This window comes from Cupressus sempervirens, chromosome 9 (assembly GCF_028749045.1).
Source record: "Cupressus sempervirens isolate cs-2001-9-10 chromosome 9, ASM2874904v1, whole genome shotgun sequence".
Taxonomy (NCBI): domain Eukaryota; kingdom Viridiplantae; phylum Streptophyta; class Pinopsida; order Cupressales; family Cupressaceae; genus Cupressus; species Cupressus sempervirens.
In genome coordinates this window covers 418477701-418494906 of record NC_143126.1, presented here as the reverse complement: position 1 = coordinate 418494906, position 17206 = coordinate 418477701, and positions in this window count along the sequence as shown.

The following is a 17206-nucleotide window of genomic DNA, read 5'->3' as shown; positions in this document are numbered from 1 at the left end:
ACGGATCTCCCAATTGCGCACTTGTTTGATGATATGCATATTGAAAAGAATGTAACGGAGACACTATGGAAAATGTTGGATGGAAGGCGTGATAGAGAACAAATTGCCAAAATCTGTACCGACATTCATGAATCCAATCATGCACTAAAAGCTTCCATTGAATCAAATAGCAATGGAGACTGCATAAATACAAGTGCCCTTCCTTGGTTATTAATGGAGCAACAAAGTGATGCATTAAAATAAGTCATTAAAAAAACAAAATTTCCAATAGGATTTGCTGCAAATATAAGCACTCTTCTATCAAAGAAAGGTGATTTTGGGCCAGGGTTGAGAACACATGATTGGCATACCTTTGTCAAGGTAAATCATGTTCTCTATTTATAGTATATTTGTAAAATTGAATGTACTACCTATTGCATTATTTAATAATATATTAAAATGATCATTTTTAATGATTGCAGTTCGTCCTACCTCTATCCCTTCCACAACAGTTTGACAATAGTATTAAACAAGTTATATATGATCTTGGAAAATACACGAGGTCAAAAGTGTTTTTTCTTAGATTTGTAGCTTTTTCTCTTAAATTTATTGCATAATTTTATTTGAAATCTCGTTTATGTGATTTTGTGTGTTGAATCTCTTTTAGGTGGTTATCATCTAAAAAAATTGACAAAAAAGATATAAAATATCGGAAGAGAAAAATTCCACAGCTTATGTGTGAAATGCAAAAGTGTTTACCTCCAACCTTTTTCAATGCTCAAGAACACTATCTCATACATCAAGTGAGGAGATTGAATTGTGTGAACCTATACAAGCTAGATCAATGTAGATGGTTGAGAGACACTTGAAATTTATGAAGGGCTTGGTTCGACAAAGAGCACGTCTTGAGGGTTCTATGATAGAGGGATATATGATATACTAGACCATGGTGTACATTACTAAATATCTTCCAAAGTTTGCAGCAGATATCCATGTAGATTGCATTTGGGATCCCAAATCTAATGACAAATTCGAAGGGGAGTACCTGACGGGGAAAGGTAGATTGAGGAGGGTGAGAGGTAATTATAAGTTTTTTTTTTGTAGTTTAATAATTATTATTCATCATTAATATATATAAGTTATTTCTAACTAGTGTAATTGTCTTCTTTATAGTTGGTCATGAGTGGGATACACTACACTTGTATATTGCAAACAATCTTGATTGGATGATTGTATGGATTGAACAGTATCAAGAAAATGGTTGCTCATTAACATGGGATCGTGTTGTATTGTTGGTTAAAGAAGCTCATCGTAATGGAGATCCCACTGTTACACAAATGGTACTTGATCTAATATATGGCTTAAGAGATACAAAGGTACGCATAAGATTACTAATAATCACACATAAGTTTAATATCAACTCACAAATCGATGAAAATAATCTTGACATGTTTGAATAATTGCAGGTCAAACACCACAAAGCTATGTACTACCATGGCTATAAATTTCTCACAAAAAAGTTAGATGAAACAAAGAAAACATGTGATTCCGAGATAAGTGTTGTCTTCGCGATCACCAATATTTCATCTAGAACTGACATACATCCTCAATGATCTAAAAATTGATACTATGGCATTTTGGATGATATACTTGAGTGCAAATTTAATTCATTCAAAATAGTTCTATTTGTCGTCAAATGGTTCAGGTTACGACTTAATCAAAATGATCCTGATAGGACTGTTATTGAACATGATAGTGAATTTACTATGATTAATACAAGGTCATTTGAGCTAGTCAGAGATGAGCCCTATGTTCTTCCAAGCCAATACAAGAAAGTGTTTTATTTTGGTGTTCTACACAAATTAGGTTGGTCATTTTTTGTTAGACATGACCCAAGAGGAAGGCCGATAAAGTATAATGTGAACAAAGAAGAAGAAATTGAAGAAGCAGAAGAGGAAGTAAATGATTATCAGGAACAATAGTTACCCAGTGATGAAGATGAAGAAGATGGTGATGATTTTGTTCATGCTAACGATAATGGTGATAATGATGATGATGATGCTGATGACGATCATGATCATGGTGATGATCATAGCAATGATGGTCATGATGATGATGGTGATGAAGATGATGATGATGGCGATGAAGATGGTGGTGGTGACGACGACGATCAAAGTGACAAGTACGATGATGGTGATGATGATGATGATGATGATGATGACATGGATGAAGATCATGATGATCAATGAAATGTCCAACTAGGATCAATGTCAACTATGATGGGGTCTTGCACGACCAAACTTTTCTTTCTAAACCATATGTGCACATATAAACATTAAGTAGAACATGTCAAATATTTTTTTAGATATACACATTAGTTACACTAAATGTTTAACTTAAGAAAAATGATTTACATATACAATATACTTTATTATTAATATATTTTTTTGGTGAGTCTATTACTTTAATTTCGCTGCTGATTTCTAAGACTTACTAATTTTTTTCACAGAGCGATATGGATGCACCATCTCAAACACCTTCAGTAGAGGTAAACAATAGATATTGTAAATTTTAATGTTAATATAAAAACAAATGTCATATTATTATTTCTTTATGGCTTTGGAGAAATTTTGATGAAATTTTACTGATATTTGATGTCACAAATGATATGAAAAAGCTAGAATGACCATTGATCAAATGCGATCTGAAATACGGGCTTCATATCTACATAACATTGCCCTTAGTACTGACCCTGTGTTCATCACCCAGAAAATCAAGCAAAGATACACTAATGAACTTGTTAACATGATCATCGAGGGTGACAGAAGTGAGGAGAAAGAGGCACTAAGAATAGAATTGGGCCATAGAATCCAATCTTTGCAGGTAAGCAGTAATTCGACTAAAGCAATAATAGAAGTTCAATAGATATGAATATTTTATACTATCTTATGGATCATGATCTCTAATTTTATGTGTACTTGTATAGACATTTGTGACATCATATGGTGAACATGGTGATGGTCATTGCGCACAACCTTCATGTAAGTAGCACTTTGTTTGTTTTCATCAACATTATAACACTTACTTTTTTTTTGTGGACATTTCTAGCTAGTATCCCATTTGATCTTTATTCATTGCAAATGTCTTTGCTAACAATATTTTATTCTTTAGCTCATGATGAAGTGTGGACTCCTCCTTCGGTTGCCAGTCCACTATTACCTAGTGCATTGTCAGCAACAAGGGTGATGCAAACATCCTCATCTATGCTCACTAGAACTGGTAAAACCTTGTTTTGCTATATTTTGTAATGTATTTGTACAAGTTGATGAACAAAAAAGTAGCATATCAGTGCTTAAATGATGTCTACAGAAGCCTGCATACACACAAACACATGCATACACACACCACACATACATACATACATACATATATATACACCCACACATAGAGAGACATTGCAGTTTTGTCCTGTATACCTTTTCCTCATGACTTCTTATTTGCACTTCCAACATTTTTGGGCTCATGACCCTTGACTATTTCTCCTTGTAATATGTTGGTACCGTCTGTTCCTATCTCTAGCTATTAGTTTCACATGCAACATTTAATCTCTACATGACCTCTCATTTTATAATTTAGTTGCTAACTTTGTGTTCAAATCACCAGTAAGAATAAAGCCTTGTTATTACTGTGAATTCAATTTTATTTATAATGAGGTTACTAAAGCTCTTGAACTTTGAATGCCATCAATGGCGAGTAAGCTTCCTCATATATAATGTACCATTTTTCTCTCTTCAATTCTTGCATGGAGTTCCCTCAAAGACACTGCCATGCCAGCCTAGGATGTGAAACAAGTATTGTTGAGCAACTTTATAATCATAGGTAACAAAGATAAGTGGTAGACGATGGTTAGACATAGAAACTTGTTAAGGAAATTCAAAATATAAGGTCTAGAAATATGAGTGCACTAATAAAAAAGTGGAGTTCTAAATTTTGTGGACTAGTGAAAGTTGTTGAGTGGGGGACAAAGAATCTTACCACGTGCTGAAATTGAAAGGCTATTTCTTTAATAATAATAGCTTTTGAAATCAATTGCACCCACAAACAAAAATGATGATCCTTTTTAGGTTAATGGAGGAAACAATGAAAATGAAACTCCAAGGAGGTTTCCTTTATCAAGACTTTTTTCGTGTGGGCCTTCTATACTACGTAGGTAAGATTTTGTCACTAGCTATCCAGCCACAAAAAAAAGTGCCCAAGATTTTAGCATGGGAATGGTTCAATTTTGTTATTCAGAAATTAGTTTTTTTATAAGATAAAAGATGTAGATAGTTGAATTTTGATATTGAGATTTGACTTGTTATAGAATTTATTTCTTATTTAGTAATTGATGAGTAAAAGGGGCTTCATTGAAGCATATTGGGATGACTTCATAGGAAGGTTTGATTTTTCATTCGTGTGAAGACCCTGCTTAGATGCAATGATTGCTATATGTTCCATTCATGAGAGATGAATTCTTGTGAAGTAACTACAATCCTTATTAAATATTGCAAAATTTGATTGTTAAAAATATCTCATTTGATCACTATTTGAGAAATTTCTACTCTGTTAAAGATTTATTAGAAGATTAAATAAAAATCATTTTGCATATATTTCTACTCAACCTACTATTTAAGACTTTTTTATATATGCATTTATGAAAATAAAATTGTGCTACTTTTTGAATTAATGTTTCAGATTCACATGGAAAAAGAATTCTAAATTTTGAATCCAAAAGTAAACTGAAACATCATATTTTAATTTTGTCTTTTATGTTTCTCTAGGATTTATGTGCATAGATACTTTTATATTCTTGAACTCTCACTATGATAACAGACGATGGACCATTAAAAGCTATCCTCATGTTGTCATGATTATATCTCTACTAGTTTCAAAAATTCTTCATAAAAGGAGTAAATAAGACTTGATTTTAGCACATCCATAAAAATCTTTGAGAGAACAGAATTGCAGAAAAAACATATCTTGGCATGGATTGTTATTTTTCATGCATGACATCATATATTTCTTGCTGATAGGTATAGTAAATTTAGAAGCGCTTGATGCTTGGGCTTTGCTATTGTCATGGGGGTTGCATATGTGCCATGATGTTTTCTCCTAAGTGGCAGATTCACCTATGTAGAACTGAAAGCATAAACTATTTCTTATTCCCTAATTTTTGGAATTTCTTGTTACACTCATGTTGCTCTTCAGTTAGCACAAATAATCTATATTAAGAAATGTGATAGAGCACTGTAGAGTCTAAGAAAAGTCAGTGCACTTAATGGCTCAAATAACCCATACTAAGAAATGTGATAGAACACTGTAGAGTGTAGGCAAAAGTTACAGTGCACTTGAAGGCTCAAATAGAGCTAATTACTTGTAGAAACTTGAAGGATTATAGTGACGATAAGAAAACATAGCTTCACCCTTCTGCATAGTTTCCTCTCATTTGTGTTTCTCTAGGATAGTTCTTATTTTATCTCTCCTATGCGCGTTCTAATTCATTTTCTTGCTTGTTTCCATGCCATGCCACTGCTCCATCATTGGGAGGACTTAAGAAAACATGAGAATGATATATAAAGATGATTATAAGAATAGTACTTGATAAGTAGGAGATAATTTACATAGCAAGTCAACTTGTGATATTGCTATCAGGATTTAACTATGTGATTTTTGAGTCAAACTCATTGACCCATGTTTCATGAGTCGTGAGTAGAATAGTACTTGTTCATAAAAGCCACAAGAAGCATAACCAGTTCTCACATTAGTTGAGGAAACAATCTTCTAGGCTAGACAAATCACATTTTGATCCTAGCATAGAACAGGGTCAGATATATTATATGCAAAGACTACAAGTATATATATGAGCATGTGTACAATTACCTAATGAATATATGATCTATAGATGCCAGTCATAGTGTTGTACAAAGCATTGAGTTGCATTGTTAAATTGTCATTTCAATCAACACAAGGAACTTAAATCTGTAGTGTTGAATCATACAATGGAATAATTGTCAATCACTCTTCCCCTTCGAATGTACGAAAAATTTAAATGTTGAAATATTTCAACTATTAAGACTTAATTGGAACAAAAAGAAATATCTGGTATAAATAGAATGGTCAGAGTGCAAAAAAGATAATTAGCTTTTATAATGAAGAATATTCATATTGCAATTAGTTGGGCTTGCCTTTAACATCCCAAGTCCAACATCTAGAAAATATTGTAATAAAAAGCATGCTATCACATACATTCTTTCCTCTACAGTGGTCCTTGTAAGAAAGGGGTATAACAAGTTTAAGTGACAAATAACAGTAGTGCCCAACCATTTTCTAAAAGCAAATCAGTGCGAAAACCAAGTTTACAGAATATGCTTGAATTCTAGATGAATCTACTTGTTCGCTCAAGGATTTGATTGCTTCTTTTGCAGCTTTGCATTTACAAGATTCTGCCACAGCAAAAGATAGGGCTTCTTGTGCCTTCTTTGCATGCTAATTTTTAAGATCTTGAAGCTGCATGGCTTTACTAGGCACTGATAATGAAATGAGGCTAGTGCTCTAGGCCCCATATTGAATTATAAAGTGTTATGGAACAGATTTACATTTTTATATAATGAAAATGTTATTAAATAATTGAAGGACCTGCCTTTGCAACTTGAGGACTTCTTCACTCAAGACTTGATTTGTCTTCTTAAGGTTTTCAACCAGACCTCTGTTAGAAGAAAGGGCTCCCATTGTTGGAGTTGGTGTAGTTGGTGTTGCAGAACAAGGTGTTGGACTAGATCTCCTTTAGAGTGGTGATATTGATTATAAGTTGTTTGTTGACTATGGAATTGAAATAGTTTCTTTTGTTAGTGTTTGTTGTGAATCAAGTAAGTTTGAGATAGTAATATCCTTCAACTGTAGCAAAAGAGGTACTTGGGATGAAGATTCCAACTCTATACCACACTTGTCGCCTTGGGTCTTTACTTCCAGACATGTAAATTGTGTCTTTGAACCTTTTATTTTTTATTTTTTTGGTCTATCTCATATATCATTCAAATACCTAGGAAGCATGTTTTGGTTGTTATTATAAGATACCATTTCCAGTTCTGATGCTTTTTTCAATTTGGCAAAACAAGAATCATATAAACAGTGTGGTTTATTTGGATTTAGTGCTAGTGTAGCCTTCATGATCTTTCTAGAACTGCATGAATGGTAGTGAACTAAACCACAATTATAGCATTGGTCACTATACTTCTAATGGCTTTCACAATCCAACATAGGATACTAGGACTTAGCACAAGTCCCTTTACCCACACCAGGTATACACAACTACTGAGCCCAAATGGGCAATCCACTTCAAAAACTTCATCCACTGACACAAGAAATGGTGACAGCAAATAGGACATACAGTCCAACCACAATCAACTGTTAGTTTGGAATCCACCAAACCCACAGCACACCTTTTCACTTCTAGGGCTACAATCCTTGTAGCCTTTCCAATCTGATTTCTTGTATTTTCATCAACTATCCCTCAATGGCATAGGGACTTCTCCACCACTCCAAGCACCTCTTTAGGCACTTACTAAGGATCCAAAATTTTCTTAGGCAAATCTTGCTCCAACACCCCCAAACTGCTTCTTGGTACCTAAGCCTTGTTGATCAAGTTTGGCTAGGGCTTCAAGGAAGAATGGACAAGGTGGGTTCCCAAGACCCCAATTACTTATGGAAATCCTTACACATCAATTTGCAACTAGATTCAACACTTGAACTGGTCAATAGTGCTTCCCAATATGATTGTCACCATTCTACTTGCAACAACTAGTCAAGCACATGGTCTTGCTTGACCTAGGGCCAACTAGGAAAAATACTTTCCCTTCTCACCATGCCTCCAACTCTTGAAATCATGTTCCTAGGTCCCTTAACTTGCATATCCCTCAATTTTAGAGGTTTCCACCAGTCGATTTGCAAGTTGGGGCCACATTTGTACAAGGCCGTAAAAAACAGGGTTATTTAGACCCCTTGTTACTAAAATGATGATAACTTGCAAACCCCAACTCCAATTTATGTCAAATCAAAGCCAAAAAACTTATGAACAAACCCCTGCAACTAATCCACACACTTAGCAATCATAATAGTACCGTACAGAACCATACAACCCACTGTAATAGCAAAATTACCAGTAATCAGAGGTTTTTTATTCGTTTTCTCCAAGCATCGACTACAACCTGATCTCCCTCACCTTCTAAGATCACACATGATATATATAGAGGCCTATAGGACCATTGGAGAAACCAAGTATCCGTTCCCCAACTTAAAACAAACAATAACAACTTTTAAACAATACCAAGCAACATTTTTAAAAGTTGTCAGCAACTTTTTTATGCAACTTTTTGTATTTTTTCAAATCTGACTACCTAATGAACTCAACAAGTTCAAAAACCATAAAATTGGCCTATATTGACTCAAAAACCCTATTCTAAGGCCTCTTGGTCCCATTGAGTCACTTGGTTTATAAACACACCAAAGTGCTAATGGACCTTACATACATGAGCCTTTATTACAAAACATGGGCCACCTAGTAAAGTATGGACCAAACCTTTATTCCAACACCCTAACTACTTGAATTCTCCCTTTCATGGAGTGGCAAGGTGTCCTGCATCATAGGTACTTGTTCTCTTGCCTCATAGATACTTGTTCCCCTACCTCATTGGTTAGGTGTCCTGCACCACAACCACTTCATGGAAACAGATCCCACACTATCTAGTCCAATATCAGACATCATGTTTTGGACAATGTACCAGCTATTGGCCACATGGTGTTCGGAAGTACCAGCTATTGCATCATGGTGTTGTGCAATTGCCATTACTTCTTCCAAAGAATAGGTGTTAGAATGTCTCTTATTTCTACCCACTAGAAACTCTAACTGCTTTGCTACTTGCAGAGATTACTTTACAAATATATTCACAAAATGAAGGTACATTGTCTAGAATGAATGATTTTCCAAAAATGTGATCTTATTAATAAGATAAATGGAAAACAAATCTTGAATTAAATCCTTAATGGAATGCGAGGAAAAAACATTTTTGCTAGTCAATTTCTTCAATTTGATTATATCCATAAGTATGCTTTGATTCATTTGGTGTCTGCTTAATTGTCACAATGTTTCAGTTGGTGGACCAGCTTAGAGCAGTATTGCTGAAGCTGATCCATTTCCTGGAGCAGTTCACATGATTAGTACTGGTTCATATGAAGGGACATTATTGTTGAATAAGAAAACTATGTTTCCATTAAAAGAACGAAAGCTTCTAGGTGCTTTAAAATTGTTTTTATTTAAAGTGTAAATTTAATTTATTTTTATATTACTCATTTTGGACTGATAAATCCTTTATGTTTATGTAGGTAATAATGTTTTCTTTGAACATTTTTTTCATATGACATTGAGACTATTCAAACCCACCATACGTAAAAGGTACGTAGTTTCATATCATTGCTACATAATTTTTCTTTTCTTCCATTTATTGTAATATTATAAAGTTATTGATCTAACAATCTATTTTTTTTTAAAAAGGTGGAATTTACAAGCCGTGGAATTAAAAAATCAGCTCATTGCATCTTTTGATGAGAAATTTGGAAAAAACATTTTTGACAATGGCCTACTTCTCAAAAGAGTAGCAAAGCATATAAAGACTGTGAGGGATCAATATAGAAGGGCTCTTAAGGATAACCCAAAGTATGACCATCCTCCTATGATTCCACCAATGGAGTGGAATGAAATAGTAGAAGATGCAAAGGAGAAAATGCTATGTGAAGATAGAGATAATGAAGCAGCACAGGGAAAAAAGAGTTATGTCATGATAGTATTAACTACATTGTAATCATCCACTAATTATTCATATTTGTAAATTTATAATCTAAGATGTTTGAAATTGTTCATAGATTGCAGGACACATCCGTGGCTACAAAAGAGAGACTAGAAAAGTTTGGCCAACACAAACTTGGCTCTGGTGGCTATATGAATATCCAGTCTCTGTAAGTAGGAGCAATGATATGAAATAAATTTTTTTAATATAATGTTGCAAACAATTTTGTTTAGTGAAACCATACATACAAAACTGATGATATTAAGCAAAAAATATAGGGCACAAAATTCAATTTGGAGGTCACAAATTAAGATAGAAAACTTTCCTTGAAGGAAGGCTATAAAGTCATGGCTGCATGCCTACGCGAAGAATCTGTAAGCCTTGCCCAAGAATCCAGTTCACCAAATGATATCTCATAGGTAAATTGGTTAGATGAAAAGTAAATGAAATTGAATAGTTGATCCTTTTCCTTTTTGGTATTAGTTTTGAACGTAAATTGACTACATAACAATGTGCATAACATTTTATTGCAGCCTTCATATCCTACCACAAAACCTGCTCGTGAAGAAGGCCATAATGTGCATTATAGTGGTGGAGGTATTAATTTTCTATTGGAAATTAATTATGCAATTATGAATACAATTTAACATCTTCAATTGCAATTTGATGTGTATCCTTTTTTTGAATATTTCAGAACATGTTGAACATCATGTCGAACGAGTGGAACATGTTCCAAGTGTTCAACATGTTGACATGGCAGTGGATCAAAATGTTAATGTACATGATGTGGCATTGTTAGGTAAGAAAAATGCATGTTATGTTGTACTAGTACTTAATTATAGAATGGTAACAATTAAAAAAGAAAAAGAGTATGCCAATTTATCCCATTCACTTGTTCTTGCAATAGAGCCCCCTTTAGTGCAGCAACCTCCTACTCCTCTGAAGAGAAGGAGCCATCGTAATTTGGCATTACACGTGCTAGAAGAGGAGGAAAATGATGTAGATATGGATGTTCCTATGAGTGCTTTTCTTTAGAGAGCTCAGAAAAACAAAAAGAAGAAATGATGTTTTAAAAATCTTCTTTGATAAACCTTGTTGGATAATGAAAGAACTTTGTTTTAAGTAATTATGTATGAATGATGTGTATTAATACTGATTTTTATTTTATGCTAATGAATATTGTTATGTCTTAATGAAGTCTTGATTAGTATTGTGTATTAATGAATTTTATATCATATTAATGAATGTTATGTGATTGTATCGATTGAATTTTATAGTTCATAAATGGATGAATGAATGAATGAAGTATGTAATTAGATGATAATGGGTACTTTAGATTGATGCTAGGGGGAGGGGGGTGAGGCCAGATGAGCTTCCACCTTCACGTGGTTGGCCTTGTTATGTAGAGAATATTATAGTATTCTTGAAACCAAGTGAAGCTCAAACTAACATAAAATGGACACTTTGCATGTGGTAGGTCTAAAATGATCCATGACTACTGTTGCCCATAACATGAATTTGTGAAATACATTCTGATATCACCAATTTCAACACTCTATTCGAAGCATAGGAGTGGCCTATAGTCTTAGCATGAATTTTGAGTAATGCCTTAGTCCAGATTGCCTCAGAAGTGGTTGGAAGAAGCCTGCACGAGTCTGAGACTATGAACTCTCCCTGCCTTGGCCAAGAAGAACTTGCCAACTCTCTAGTATTAGGGAAAACTACAGAGTGGTTTGGCTGGTCTACAACCAATCAATAAGTTCACAATTAAAGGAATGAGCCTTCCTTTTCCAAGGATTGGCAAGCAACGATCTCAAGTGTACCAATTTGATCAATGCTCCAATCCTTATTGAGAATCTTGTTCCAATCAATCTCTAGATGAAACAGGGACACAAAGTGACTAGTCAAATGGTGAATAACACCTAAACATCTAAAATTTCATCCTTATATATTCCAAGGTCACTCCAGTGAATCCTAACTAGTTCCATTACTTCTTGTTGATAAATCCCAATATTGACACCCAACCGAGATTGATCCCCAAGACCAATACATCACATGAAGAAACTACATTCCCAAGTGCCATAACAAGTGCAATGCACTATTAATCTATGATGTAGAGGTGGTGTGTGGTATCCATATTCTTCATATTAGATAGGAAATCCTTTCATTTAGCAACAACTCTTTACTCCAATGTCCCCTCAAGGACTTACCTTCCAGGCTACCCCAAGTACACTTAGAGTTTCCCAAACACCATAACTTCTTCCAAGGCTTCAACCTTCATTCTTCCTTTGTGAATCATCTCCTCATGGCCTTTACACCATGTTCCATCCATCCATTCATTTTGTACAACTAATCTCTTACCCAACATTCATATCTAGCCTTAAAGCTAGTAGCCCTCACTAGTCACTAATTTGGATTTCTCTCCAATAGTTCCCAAACAAATAGGGAAAATAAAACTTGATAAGATACCCTTTTGGGATCTATACATCCTCCCTAAGTTTTGATATCAACTCTTTTGGACCATACCCAAGATTCGATACCCCTAGCCTATCCACACTAGGCCTAATTCTCCAATTTTACACAGCAACCCACAACTCCACTCAACCCTACGATTCCAAATGGTGAAACAGCCCTTCTAGGGGTTGAGAAACAATAGATTTTCAAGATTTTAAGGTTCTACCCTTTACACAACATTTTCCACCAAACCCTTGGTTTTGGGGTCACTAATCTAGGGCCTGTTCAACAGGACCTCTAACCATATCACCAGAACAAAATAATTGCATAAACACTTCATAATTAATCCCCCCATATGCATTTGATCACCAAACATCTTCAATCCTAAATTAAATTACTTTTAATATGACTAGTGTCTATCTAGGGCCTATTCTCAGTCAGCAACCAACTATCATTGTAGTTCTTCAAGAATATTCCTTCAATAAAATTGTATCATCATTGAGAGAGACAGTTGGGTCTACTAAATGTTTGTAGGTTTCAAGGGCCTGCTGAAGGAGTTCTAAAGTTTGAAGGAATGAAAATTAATTAAGAGTAGTTTAAAAAACTTCCCCACCCTGCCCCCAAACTAGTCGTGTTGATTGGAGGTATTATTTAGTAGTATGATTATCAAGTGAACCCTAAATTTAATGCAATCTTCAAGTATTTACTCTTTTACATCTCTATATCTTATGCTGCAATACATCTTGTCATAACTAGCATAATAAGTGCCATATGTATAGTATAAACAACCTTGTCCCCACCACCACCCCCTATCATCCCCAAATGAAGACCCCTCAGTCCTCTTGTCCTGAAAACTTTTCCCCCATTCTGCTATCACCTATCTCTCAGGGCAGTGTAACTATGGGTTTTTGATATTATGTTTTGTATTGCAGTTGTTAGATTGAGTCAATGTAATGTTAGCAAATGAATTGCATCTGTCAGTAAATGTTATTCAAGGCTTTATGTAGCCCCAAATTTTTCAAAGGTTGGACTATTGTTTGCTATTTTCAATGCATAGTTGAATTTGAATATTTTCTTGAGCATGCCAAGCTTCATTTTGGTTGTGTTTTTTACCTCTTGATCTCTATCTCATGTTTGTAGTTAGTTGTCAATTGGTTAAAAAGAAGAGCTCAATATCTCTTATAATATGCCAATCGTGTATTTTTAATTTACATTTTTACATGCTATGAACTTGGTAGACTTTTTTATTAGCCTTATTTCAAGTTGCAGTATTCTGATTCAATTTGCATGCACATTAAATATTTAGAGTATGGAAAGTGGGAACTAATAGATATGGTGTTGTTTTAAGTTGTTAGAAGACTAAATTCTTGGAGTGCCTTTATGTTTTGGAGTGCCTAATTGATGCAAAGGATAGAGTGGTGAACCAAGAAATAACCCAAAATGAGCAAGATTGTAGCAATGTGCCAAGTGACCCTTCTAGGTCTTGATGGTCAAATCCTGCAAATGATCAACTCTAGGAGGTTTTAAAGCTTCAATAGGTTTTTTTTTTTCTATCTAACATGTACCAAGCATCACCTTTGAGTTTCAACACCTTTTAAGCAAAAATGCACAATGCACCCAAATATTGTCAATGCAACTTTTCAATTCTGTGACAGCAGCAAGACAAATAGGTGAATAAATTTTGTTTTTCCTGAAAGACTCCTTGAATAAATGGATTTTTTAGATACCCTTTATCCTTATACAAAACATATGTAAAACTGAGATACACTTCCTTTGGCAAATATCAATGAACTTTTCATGTTTCCCCTATTTTCAACAATGTAAGAGTGATGCAATTACAAAGCAACCAATAGGAATATTTAATGTCTTGACTCCAAACTTTGTAGAGGCTCATAAAATGTCCCCAATTAGAGGATTCCCCAACCAATTTCAGTCTAAGAGCTTTCTAACCCCAAAAGCCGTAATTTGCCCTCTTGAAACCCTTTTATTTAGGGCTTGCTAGATCTCCCACGTGCCAAACTTCTTGGACCAATTAAAGATGTAAACATCAATTTTTCAACATTGTGAACATGATTCAAAAATTAAACACTGCCCTCATTAAGGCAAATCCTTTGTTGTAGGTCTGTACCCTTCAATTTACACTTTCTTTTCACAAGTATTTGCTTGGTGGCCACCATATCTTCAAATTAGTTGTTCATCGTAGAGTTAAAAATCATTTTACATGTTAGATAAATGTCATTCCATGAAGAAACAGTGAACATTTCATGGAATGAGCATGTTTTATTGGAAAAAAACTTCAAAATTGCATTAAAATAGTCTGCTACAGCCAACAGTACGAGTTTTTGATGAACAAAACTTCAAATATTAAAGTAAAACGAAGTAAGGAATCTTAAAACATGTCTACCAAGATGTTACCAATCATTCCAACATGAAAGAATACTCCCAAAACCAAGAAAATTTCAATTTACTCTTGAAATAAAGCACTTTTTATTGCAAATTCTATGACAGTCTGTACTATATTAAGGTATAGGTTGTACCAACACACACACACACACACACACACACACACATATATATATATATATGTTCAAAAGTTAGTTCTCAACCTCCTTAATGGACTCCAATTCGTTTCACTACCTATCCCTTTATAAAATTCAAATTTGAAGGTTTCCCTCCAAAATGGCTCTTATAGTCGTTACATACAAAATTTGAATTTTGAAAAGCAAAAAACTATATCTAAAGGGACTTATTGGTTGTTTTAACTTATGAAATGACTTGAGGTTGTTATGACATAATAATAGACCCTAACTAATGGCTTCTCTACCTTAAAAAACCACTAGATCCCATTCCAAGGATCAATTACAATTCTTCAACATTGGAATTAGCCAATACATCATACAAAACCATATCCTTTCGTGCTTTCAAAAGCCATGATTGGTTGTAGAATTGACCAATTGATATCATGAGATGCTCCATGATCTCTTTGATAACTTGGATCTCCAATGTTTCTAAGAAGAGCATATGATGCCCCTGCATCAAATTGACCACCTTGAAAGTTGTTCTTGTCCCAAGAACATTGTCTCGCATGGATGGTCTCTTTTACTCCATATTTCTACATATGTTGCTTAGGAATGAAATCTCCTAGTGTAAAATTCCCTCTCTTCTTGTTACCTGCATGTAAAACACTCAAATATTTACTAGAAATCTTAACTTCTGCTCTTGGGGCAGTCACCATAGCTATTTCAACTATGTCTCTGTCTGCTTGGACAGTCTTTATTTCAGTCCCCTCAAGACTGTACTTCTGTTGTCTCCCCACATGCTGTTGTACCCTCTTTTCATTGTACCTATGGTTATATGTTCTTGTAACATATTTTTAAATATATTTGAATTATGTAGGAATAGTTTTTATCGTGCCAATTACATGTCTGTCTGTAGATGTGGGTCATGTTATGCAGCATAAATAACTTTGGATGAAAGTTTAATGTTTTTACCAGGGTCAAGAGAAAAGAAGAAAATTTGTCATTGTAATATTTATAAGACTCTTTTCTATTACAAATTTTTATTGCTATTATGTTTCTTCTAGATGGAATAGCTGGGTTGTATTATATATATTAGAAGAGAAAAGAAAAAACTCAACACAAATGTAGTCTACTAGAGTGTGAACTCAATGCACAAGTCTTCCTGTCTTTTCTTAGCTCAATTTCACATAGGTCATGAGATGATGCAATGGTTAGTCAAGTAAAGAAGCATTCATGAACAATATAATACACCTTTGGTATTTGAGAATCACACGTAAAAGTGAACAATGTGGACTATACTACCTTCAAATGGGGATCAGTTAAGGGAAACTACACCATGTTTGAATGGGGAATCAATAAAGGGAAACTAATTTTGTCTTAACAAGAGTTTAAAATTATGTAGGGCTTACTCTAGTAGCAGGGTAAAGTGCATGAACTATTTAACTTTCATAGTTATTGTATGAGATCAAATATTTATCTAGGAGACCGCAGCCTATAAATGATCATATCTTGGAAAATGTTTAAAGGTTTTTAACATTCATATATTTTAGATTATGAAATGAAGTATAACACACAAAATGGCCATATAAAATAGTAATGTACAAGGATATGTGATAATTTCTCTCTGATATTCAACAACCCATAGTCAAGCATCCCCCATAAATGTAAAGATCATTTCCAATGGGGTTCCATTATTATAGTTTTAAACTACCTTTGTTGCATGGTCTTACTTTTAACTTTAGAGCAAAAGAAACTGAGAGAACTAAGAATAGTTGGAATTGGTATTTTAGGCTTGAATGAAGAAAATTGTCAATCAATGACATTTTAGTGCATATATAAAAAATACATATGGCATGATTCCAATGATGTCGCATGATTTTTTTGATAGGTTTTCTTATTTTGATAGCTTTTAAATTAAATATCTAAGTCATTAGATGTGTAGTGTTTTACATGATTATTTTTTCTGCTTTATAAAATTTAATCTTATATTGTTAAAATAAATAGGAAAACGTGGATGCAACTTTGGAAGTGGAAAAAACATTCAATGGGAAGATCTCAAAATATTGTCATGTCACATTGGAGTCATGTGCATATGCTGGCACAGGCAATGTTCTCAAGGTGCTTGTTGATTAGCTTGAACTTGGCAAGATAAAATATTGTATGTAGTAAACCCATATTTCTCGCATTTTGGTTTAAGTTTTAATTATCTTGTAAACTATTTTTCTCCCATCAGGTACAAAGTCTTTTAGGACTGCGCAGAACACCTCGAGAAGGGTGAAAGTCATCATGCACCAGCTGTAATTGGAATTACATTAGTTGCAATGGCTGAAGAACTAGGACTTGAAATGGCCATTCATTCTTTGGAGCATCTCCTAC